Source organism: Centroberyx affinis, unplaced genomic scaffold (assembly GCF_046629955.1).
Source record: "Centroberyx affinis isolate AG114_WGS23_722 - 3 ecotype Tasmania unplaced genomic scaffold, CSIRO-AGI_Caff_v1 ptg002491l_1, whole genome shotgun sequence".
NCBI lineage: Eukaryota > Metazoa > Chordata > Actinopteri > Beryciformes > Berycidae > Centroberyx > Centroberyx affinis.
Window position 1 is genome coordinate 352,762 of NW_027280718.1, and position 10,083 is coordinate 362,844.

Sequence of the window (10,083 nt, forward strand, 5' to 3'; positions counted from 1 at the left end):
AAATGAACCTTAAAGGAAAAGGTACTATAGTGTAATACATTACATAAACAACATTACATAACAAAAAAGATGGCTTCTTAACAAATAACATGCATTCCTTGTATGAGAAGACAGTGATAGTTTGGTGTGTTTTGGGGATGAGGAGAGTTTGTTTACATGCTTCGTGCCTCAGAGAGGCAGCGAGGCCTGACTCTTGCTGAGCTTGGCACCGCACCGCCACCTGAACCATGACTGCACTCTGAGGGATTTATATTAATTCTCAGTGGAGCTGAGAAATGCATTCTCCATTTAGAGCATCACAGGTGCACCCTTTCGGTGGCTGGACTGAAAAAAAAATAATGATATAACAAGTTAGCAATTTCCTTTAGAGTTTATTTATTTGCACATAGGTCAATTTTAAGTGAAAGAAGGAGCAGAGAAAGACAGAATAGATTGCGCAGGTGAGATAAAAACAAACTCACCTCAAAACAACGAAACAAATCAATTCAATAAAAACAGTTATAAAAGCTGGTTGAAGCACAAGTAAATTTTCTTTATGTATATAGGCTCAAACCAAAACGGTCTAACAGCAACTCTGTCTTCTCTTGAAGTTGAAGGTGGATTTTATCGGTATGAGGCTGGAAAACACCTAAAGGTCATTTATCTACAACAATTTGCAGGACTTGAACCTGTTACTGATTGGTGTATTTTTGACAATGTTGATTATACTGAAATTCACTTTTAGGGCCAATAAAACAGTAATAATCATGTCAGCATACATAGTTTTGATGGTGGGTTTGGAATTGTGAGCCACAATCATACAACAGAGATAAAATCGTTATTTTTCTTGTTATCTTGTTGCTAAAAATTGTTATGAAATTACAACAAGATTTTTTTTTTAAAAAGATGGCAGAAACACATAGCTGCAGCTTAATATAAAACCAGAACTACTACTTCAAAAAACAAATTAAGCAGAAGCATGCTCTTCTGATCTTATGATGGAGGTGAGATGTCTCAGTAGAGTTGTAATTGTTGCCTGAACAAGTCTGAAGCCATCTTAGCTGAAACTCGTGTGGTATAAATTCTTTAGTGACACAGAAGCTTCCAGATTGACATCGTCAACATATGTGTTGATTTATGAGCTATCAAATCAGAATACAGTAGGATTTTTTTTTTCAATGTATTTTATGTGTCCTCTTACCTGTGTTGTCCACAAATTCAAGGCAAGGCAAGGCAAGGCAGCTTTATTTGTATAGCACATTTCATACACTGGGGCAATTCAAAGTGCTTTACAGGGTGATAAAAATACAGTAAAGGTAAAAAGTGCAAAAATACAGACAAGAGATACAAAAGATAAAAGACTTAAAAAGTAAACTAGTGCAGTTCAAATCAAATGAGATAGAAAGATGAAAGAACACAACAAATACAACAAATACTCCCACTTTTAGATGCACATTGTGAGTGAACCCATATGTTTTTCTGTAATTTTCTTCTCCCCTGTCCTTCCTGATTCTACTCTTGATCTGATATTTACGTCAGATCTCACTGCCTAAGGCAGACGAGAATCACAGATTCTCCTCTTGGTCAAAAACCTCACCATCCAGAGATGGATGAGAATCATACAGGGTAAAGCTCTGTCCCCCCCACATATAGTGTTCACTCATGAGCAAGTAAGCATTACCTGGACAAGACGAATGAAAATTCGTACTTGCCCGTGTCAGCTCTGTTGGGATCCTGAACAGAAAGAGTTAAAATTAAGGTTATTTAAAAGCTGAGCTGAAAAGATACGTTTTTAGCCATTACAGGGTAGAGTAGGCAATGTAAAATAAGAAAGTTTTTAGCTTTGACTTAAAAGCGGTCAGAGTCGGGGCCTGTCTAATATCATCTGGGAGGTTATTCCAGGTCTGTGTTGCATGATAACAAAACGCTGCTTCACCGTGTTTTGTTCTAACTCTTGGGACAGCCAGTAGGCCGGCCCCAGATGTCCTAAGGGTCCTAGAAGGTTCATATGGCACAAGCATGTCAGAGATGTATTTGGGCCCAGAGCCACAGAGTGATTTGTAGACAAGCAGCAAGATTTTGAAATCAATTCTCTGAGTGACTGGTAGCCAGTGTAAGGATTTTAGAACTGGTGTAATGTGGTCGTATTTCTTAGTTTTCGTCAGGACCCTGGCAGCGGCGTTCTGAATAAGTTACAGCCCTATATAAACCCTCTGATAACTTAAAAGACACTTATACACTTTTTTGCACCACCGAACATATTTAAATAAATACCATGAAAGGTATATATCTTATCTCATCAGTTTCTATTTTTGGGACTTTAGGCACCTGCTATTAAGGACTGACCCTAAGAGTGGAACAGTTCTCCCTATTTTTTCAAGACTGAAACCTAGCCAGGTAGAGGATTTGTTTTGGTCTTGGGGATAATTCTGTTTAGTGTCCAGGCTAAATTAGTTAAGCTGTCATTTCAGGAAACATTGGCATGAAGAATTCACAAGTCTTCAGCCCTGTTTTCCATCCTCAGGCTTCTTAAAAAAATCCATAGTCCGGGGAGAAATGAGTGAGTGGTATTTAAAACCCCACACCCAACGGCGAAAAAGCTATTAGACAGGTATGTTTCAGTGGCGGCAGGTATGGATCTTGAGCTAACATTTAGTGCTTCAGGATGAGTTACAACTGTACCAGCGGGCTCCAGGGGTTCGAAGATAAAAAGTGCTATCTGCAAATTCCAAACCAAAGCTGCACATGTTTGACTGCGAGCAAACAATCTATATGAATATGTCGATATACAGTAGGTTTCTGATACTGCTGATACACACACACACACACACCTGCAGTGTTGTCTGTGGGTGAACAGGGCGTTTGGGTCTAGTCTCAGTAGTTGACAAAATTGCTGTATGTCTTCTGGTGCGTTACAAGGACGCATCATCCCCCATGTGTGTATGTGAGTGTGTGTGTGTGTGTGTGTACTTTAGAGCAGATACAGGTTGATCTCCACTTCCTTCTGTAGTGGTGTAAATAGATGACTGTAAAGGCAGACACAGTTTCAAACATGCTACCATTTGATTACAATTAGGATTGATGAATCACATCCCACACTGCAATATTTCTCCATATTGTCCTTTTCTATACTTGCTTAATTTTTTTAACAGCAGTTAAATATCAAAACCACACAAACAATTGATAGTTTGGTTATGCATACACTGTTGACTGCAGTGGAACTTACAAATCTCTACAGAAATAAAACTATACAGCCAGCACATAATTTTAGATCTAGTTATATTGAGGGGAAAATAGGTAGGGAAAGGGGTTTGTGGGAATTTGATGGTGAGTGGGGGGTGTCAGGGGTGAGCACAGGTGAGCACAGGTGTCAGTGTGCTCAGGCTCTTCGCTTGAAGAACTGGAGGAATTTGTTGGAGTCCTTGTTGGAAGTGGACTCCATGTTTTTCTTCTTCCTCTCCTTCCGGGTAGGGGTCAGGGCACCAAAGACTCTTTTTAGCCAGCTGCTTTTCTTGGACTTTTTCCCTGTATCCACACAGATCTCATGCTCCAGATCAGCAATCTTGTCCTCCATGCTGGTCTTTGTCTTGGTCAACTCCAGCTCCTTCTTCTCCAGGGCCTGCTGGCTCTTGTTTTTATCCCTGAGAAGACAGGTCCGCTCCTCCTGCCACTGGAAGAGGTGGCTCTCCAGCTGCTGCTCAGCATGCTTCAGGGTGTCTGTGATCCTGTTCTTTTCAGCCAGCTGGGAGGCCAGGTGCTTCTCCAGCACCTTCTCGTTGTTGTTCAACTCCACAAGTTGAAGCTGCAGGCCAAGGATGGCTGCCTCATCTTTCTGTGCAGCCTGGATGTTAATGCAATTCTCTCGGTGGAGCATTTGTTTTAACTCCTCAATTTCCAGGTGAAGAGCTTCCTTTATACCTCAAAGGCCGGGGGTGCATCGTTCTGGGCCTTGGCCTGTGTCTGGGCCTGAGTCTGGGCCTTGGCCTGGGGCTGAGCCTTGACCTGGGGGTGAGTCTTAGCCTGGGTCTGAGTCTTATCCTGGGCTGAGTCTTCCTTTATACCTCAAAGGCCGGGGGTGCATCGTTCTGGGCCTTGGCCTGAGTCTGGGCCTGGTCCTTGGCCTGAATCTGGGCCTGAGCCTGGGCCTCGGCCTGAGTTTGGGCCTTGGTCTGATCCTGAGTCTGGGCCTGGGCCTGAGTCCGGGCCTGGGTTAGGGTTAGGGTTCAGCCAATGTAGGCCAATCCTTCAGGGATGCATCATTCTGGGCCTTGGCCTGGGGCTGAGCCTGGGGTTGAGTTTCCCAAATCACTCACTTTGAAAACAACCAAATGGTGCATGAACAACTGTTTTTAGCAGATGATAATTATTACATTGCTACTGAATTGCATGGTGAAATGTCATAAGTTGAAGCATATTTTCTACAGAAACCTTGCTAGTTTAGCAAAGGTTTTATTTCGGTTGAAAAACAAAATGGAGCACATAACAAATACACACACACAATATATGGAATATGTAAATGTTAGAAAACAGGGATTTAAAGAGTGGTTGGGGCATGTATTTAATGGTTGATAAAATCATCTTTTCTGAGCAAACTGCAATAAATCACCTCACTATTGAACTCACTGCTGCAGGACGGACAAAGTCGGGACAAAAATCAGAATCTTTTTCTATCACAGAGAGCTTTCTCTTGGCTAAATTTGGCACTCCTGCACTCTTCATTGCCTTCTTCATTATATGGCAGTAGCTGGTTCAAAGGTGATCTGTGCTTCAAGATGACATCATTGTGTCTTCTCTAAGGTTCCTACACATTTCCCCTTTCAAAAGTCCACATTTGTTCCACAGTTTTGGGTTGGTTTCAAGATGACTTGCAATAACTATCAAACAGGCAACTCACTCTATAGCTGAAGTCTTTAACTACACAAAATGTGTTGGCATATTTGTATTGGGACTGAACAACAATATTATCTCCATGCTTTTCCAGAATCTTTGCACAATTCACAAACTTTTGGAAACCATTCATTTCCATACTTTTAGTAGCTCACTGTCAAACAGAACGCAACATTTACAGTGACGACATGAAAACAGAAAAATGATACAACACCTATTCTGACATCACGTTGTCACTTCAGGTGAAATGTTTTCAGATTTATATAGAACTGGAATCTTTTACACTTCATAGTTTCATAACAGTATATATTCAATTTTTTACCGAAACATGCCAAGTAAAATATTGAAGTAGGAGCACTTGAATGAAGGAGATACAGTAGAACAGCATTGTTGTTAGTTGAATATGTGGTTAGTCCATAGATATGCACAGCATGTAGCATTTAAATGAGTGTGGTATCAAAAGATGTTCCAGCCTTGATATTGACTGATATATCATTCCCACAAACTTACGCTAGATAAATGATTACAGCAGGTACCTTTATAAAAAGAAAAGAAGCCTTTGACATTCAGGGCAAGAGACGGGTTGAGATGGGTTGAAGACGACCAACATGAGATAAATTAGTGATGCGATGAAAAACAGTCCTGCTAGATAGCAGAAAGCGATGGCAATCAGTGAGTTTACATGTTTGATAAGCCTTATTTGGCAGACAACACAATACACAATACAGGGTTTTTAAAACGTAGGGAGATTTCCAGAAGAAGGCACACATCAATAAGCCAGTGTACTAAGGCATAGAACAGTCAATCTTATCTTATTATCCCTTTGGGTCATAATATGTGTAATACAATTAAAAATCATATTATTTAAAAAAAGAAAATCAACAAAACACAACAGCATGGTTCACCTCGAATGTCTTCTGGACGCCAGTGACAACCAAAACCATTAAAAATAATTCTATTAACATATTTATTTTCCTTATAAATCACCAAAATACTGTTTGGTTAATAGAGGAAAGTGGCTCAGCTCTGAAAAGGACCTGCTAAAAGCTGTTTGATATGTGACGACTAGATGAGATCACAGCAGCTGTATGATCATGCATAAATAATGGGAGTGGTTGTTGAAAAGAGTTGATTCTAGTTGTGGTACAGCAGCAGACATGACCGCATGGCAGGAAGATGACCTGAGACTGAAAAGAGACAGATACAGTCAGACAGCTGGAGACACGAGGAGTTTGTGCATGTGTGTGTAGCAGAGGTGGAGACTCGAGTCACATGACTTGATTGAGACTTGATGCATGAAGAGAAGACTTGAGACTTGACTTGACTTGGGTTCTGGTGACTTGGGACTTGACTTTGACTTATACTTTGACCACTTGAAAAGGTTTCTAAAGTCTTGACAAATGATCTTGTGTTTGTGTAAATGACTCAGATTGAAAGTGATGAGATTTGTTCCACCAGACGACTGAATTTAAAATCTGTTTTCTGAATGTGTATGGAATGATTGAATTTATTGAAGCTGAAACTGATTATAGAAATCAAACTCATGATGCTCTTACCAAGTTTTTATCCTATTAAAACCATATTGCATTGAAAAGTCCTAGATATTTAGTTTTCTTTAAGATATTACGGTATATTGATACTGGACTCTTGATTTGTTCTGACTTGACTTGCTTTTCTACATTTAGACTTGAGACTTGACATTAATGACATGGACTTGACTTGGACTTGGTAATCTACATTTAGACTTGGGACTTGACTTGAGACTTGCGCCTAAAGACTTGAGACTGACTTGGGACTCGAGCAAAGCTGACTTGGTCAAACCTCTGCTGCTGAACATTAGAATCAAACTCTAGAGGAAATGTATTGATATGTTGGGTTTGACAATACACAACACAGAGTATCTGTAAAAAAAAACATTCCTCAACCTCTGGAATCAAAACAGTTGTTAAGAACACACAGAGGCGTGAAGCAGATGCCAGTCCCTGGTCCTTGCCAAATCTGTTAATATGGTGCCAGCATCACGTATTTTCCAAACAACGAGTTTCAAGACAAAATACTTTGCCCCAGGCATTTTAATAACTTGTCTGTAAACATGAACATCTCTGTGATACATTGCCAAAAGGGGAAATAAAATAAAACACTCAATTGGCCACTATTTAACACTCTTGATTTCTTTGACCATAGAATCAGAGGAAGAAAAAGTCAAATTTAGACTGATGGAATGTGTACTACATCATGGTGATAATGCAGTGCCAAACTAGCATCCTAGTGAAAAATACACAAACACACAAACAACCACACATCCTTTTTAAATGATTCAGATTTGGCTTCGGTTCACCCTCTTGTGCAGCCAAACAGCCTGCCATGTTCCCAGTAGATTCTGTAAACGTGCCTGTAAAAAAATGTAAAATGGAAGAGACTGGGATTGCCTTTAGCAGTGCTATAAATCTTCCTTTACAAGTTATAGTGGTTTGTCATACTCCCTGTGGTCATACAGATGTCTTAGAACGTGCCCATATCTGTGTTTTTTTAATTAAAATCAGCCCTTATGTGAATGTAACCTACTGTAAAGTGAATGGACTGAATTGGCTAATAATGACACTGATGGTTAAGTGTTGCAACAGCAATTAATCAACTCTTTGACTCTATGCCTCGTGCTGTGAGTCACATGGACGTAACGCAGCTGCCTTTCAGCTGAAGTGGTGGTGAAATACAGTACAAAATTTTAGCAAATTGCACACAAGCTCCAGAAAACCATAATTCACAGAGATTTGCACATGTATGTTAGAAGAACATGAAGCAACATGTGCCCGCAGTATTTCAGATTAGCCACAAACAGCATAACATAACAAATATAACAACGTATAAAATACAATAATTGAACAATCATCGAAAATTAAAAAGTTTTCAAATCACTCCCCGGAAGTGATACATATCAGTTGTACTTCCGGGTCACTCTGTCATGGCGGCGCCCTTGTGTTCGAGCTAAACAGACGCAGCTAAACACCTTTGCATCAGGATTCATGCAGACAAGAAGAACTGCTAAAACGTGCAACCATGACATTTAAAGATATAACGAAATGGAATACAAGGATATCGATCGTGTATGCGATCGGCGTGTGGACTATGATAGGCTCATATGCTTATTACAGACATATGGGTTATTATGATGAAAAGACAGGTGAGTGTTCACCCTGTCTCTCTAATGCGCAGTTTGGCTGTTTTCATCATTTATTCCCTAAAAAGCTCTTATCAATAAAAATAAGCTACTAGTAGCCTATTTATTTTTTCACTAGTCACCAGTGTGCCAGTTATAGTCGCTATTGTAATTTTACTAGTTGCTATAATAGGTAATGCTAGCTCTGACTTAATGGTTACAAGTGACTAATTTGGCTTTTACTAGTCACTTTAAACTATTGGTAAGAATTATTGTTCACCAGTACCTATTACATTATCACTAGCATTTATAGCAATTAGTAAAATTAGAATAGTAATTAATGGTTGTCAGAATAGTGATTAGTGACTATAGAATAGTGATTAGGGAATAAATGATAAAACAGCCTGCTGTACAATGAGTACTTTCATGATCTCACCTCTTCTGTTCACATTCATTTAGACCCTCCTATTTATTTATCTAGAAGTAAACCTGATATTGGATATTTGTCATAATTGATAACTAAATCACTCTTTACTGTCCCCCTTCAACTTAGTGAAAAAAGAAGAGCAGGAGGAAGAGGAGAAACAAAATCCAAATGAAGTGGTCTACACGACTGCCCACACGAAAACTATCATTATATACAAGGAAGACTTTGTTCCTTTCAGTACAAGGATCCAGAATTTCTTCAAATCCTTCAGCGGAGGACCTGGGACGGGAGACGAGAAGAAGTAGCTGCATCATTAATGAATATGGACACTATGAACCTGTCAAGAGCAATTAGATGTTTTTATAAAGACAACATTATATGTCGAGGTTGCTTTATCTCTTGTGCAAACTGTATGGACATTTGATCTTTATGACGCACTATGAATTTATCCATTTGTGTCACAGCATTGTCATGATTTGATAAAGAGTCCAATGCAGTGTCTCCTGTGTCTCTCTGATGGAGCTGTCATGTATGAATGGATGTTTGTAGCATGCCACAGGCCAGGTTGTGCCACTAAATTGTAAACAATATTCTGCACTATTCCTATCAATCTCATCCAAAGCATTGTCTACCATACAAAGTTGCCACAGCCACTCTTGATTTGTAAATAAACTTGCGGTTAAACATACTGTATGCTCAAAATCAATTGATTCCCTTGAACCCTATGAACATAGCATGTAAAATACAGTTGCATTACCAGTAGTTTCACATAATATCTGGATTATATGCTTGGTGTTATTATGAAAGCTAAAGAAGGAGAAGGTTCTGCAGTCTTTTTTTGCCAAGTGTTGTTAGTGTAGAATAGTTCAGTATTATAGCCTGTGCTGTTGGGGACCACTGAGTTGTGGTAGCAGAGAAATTGTCATAAGCAATACCCATCCTATAGAAATACCCTTCCTTGCTGTATCTTAAGTAATATCCTTGCTTCAAATTTTCATTGCGCTGCAGTGGGGATATGTTCTGTATTCAGGCTGTTTTATATATTTTTTAACCTTTATTTATCCAGGGAAAGTGGATTTTATTTTTCCAACTTTTTATTGCAGAAGTCAAAACAATATAATCATTTATACAAAAGGTTGTCAACATTGTAAGACAGTACCAAACTGCGCCCTTTTGTTTTTTGAGTCCTTAAAAGCAGCACAATAAGCTTCCACATCAGAAAGAAAGATGCTGAAAATTATTTTTTTGTTTAAATATTTAGTCTTGTAGATGAAAAACTTCCCCAATGTGATAAAAATGAGTAGTTATTGAGGGAGGGGAGAGGATTTGTCATTCACTCTCCCCATTCAGACAAGTGATGCTGCATCATCAGTAGCCAATGGTCTGTGTGGAAGCAGCAGAGGATGCATACTATATCATCAATTTGATTCTATTACTTGCAAAATCACATATTCATAAATCTAAGTTTTCCAATCATAAACCATCTTTTTTAATTTTTGAAAATGAAATCAAACAATACAATACAACAATCCTATATTCTAAAAATAGGAAAGCTATTAAAACCATAGATGTATGTACCCTGTATAACATTTTTGTGAACTGATTTATGATTCCTGTCAGTGTTCTGATCCCC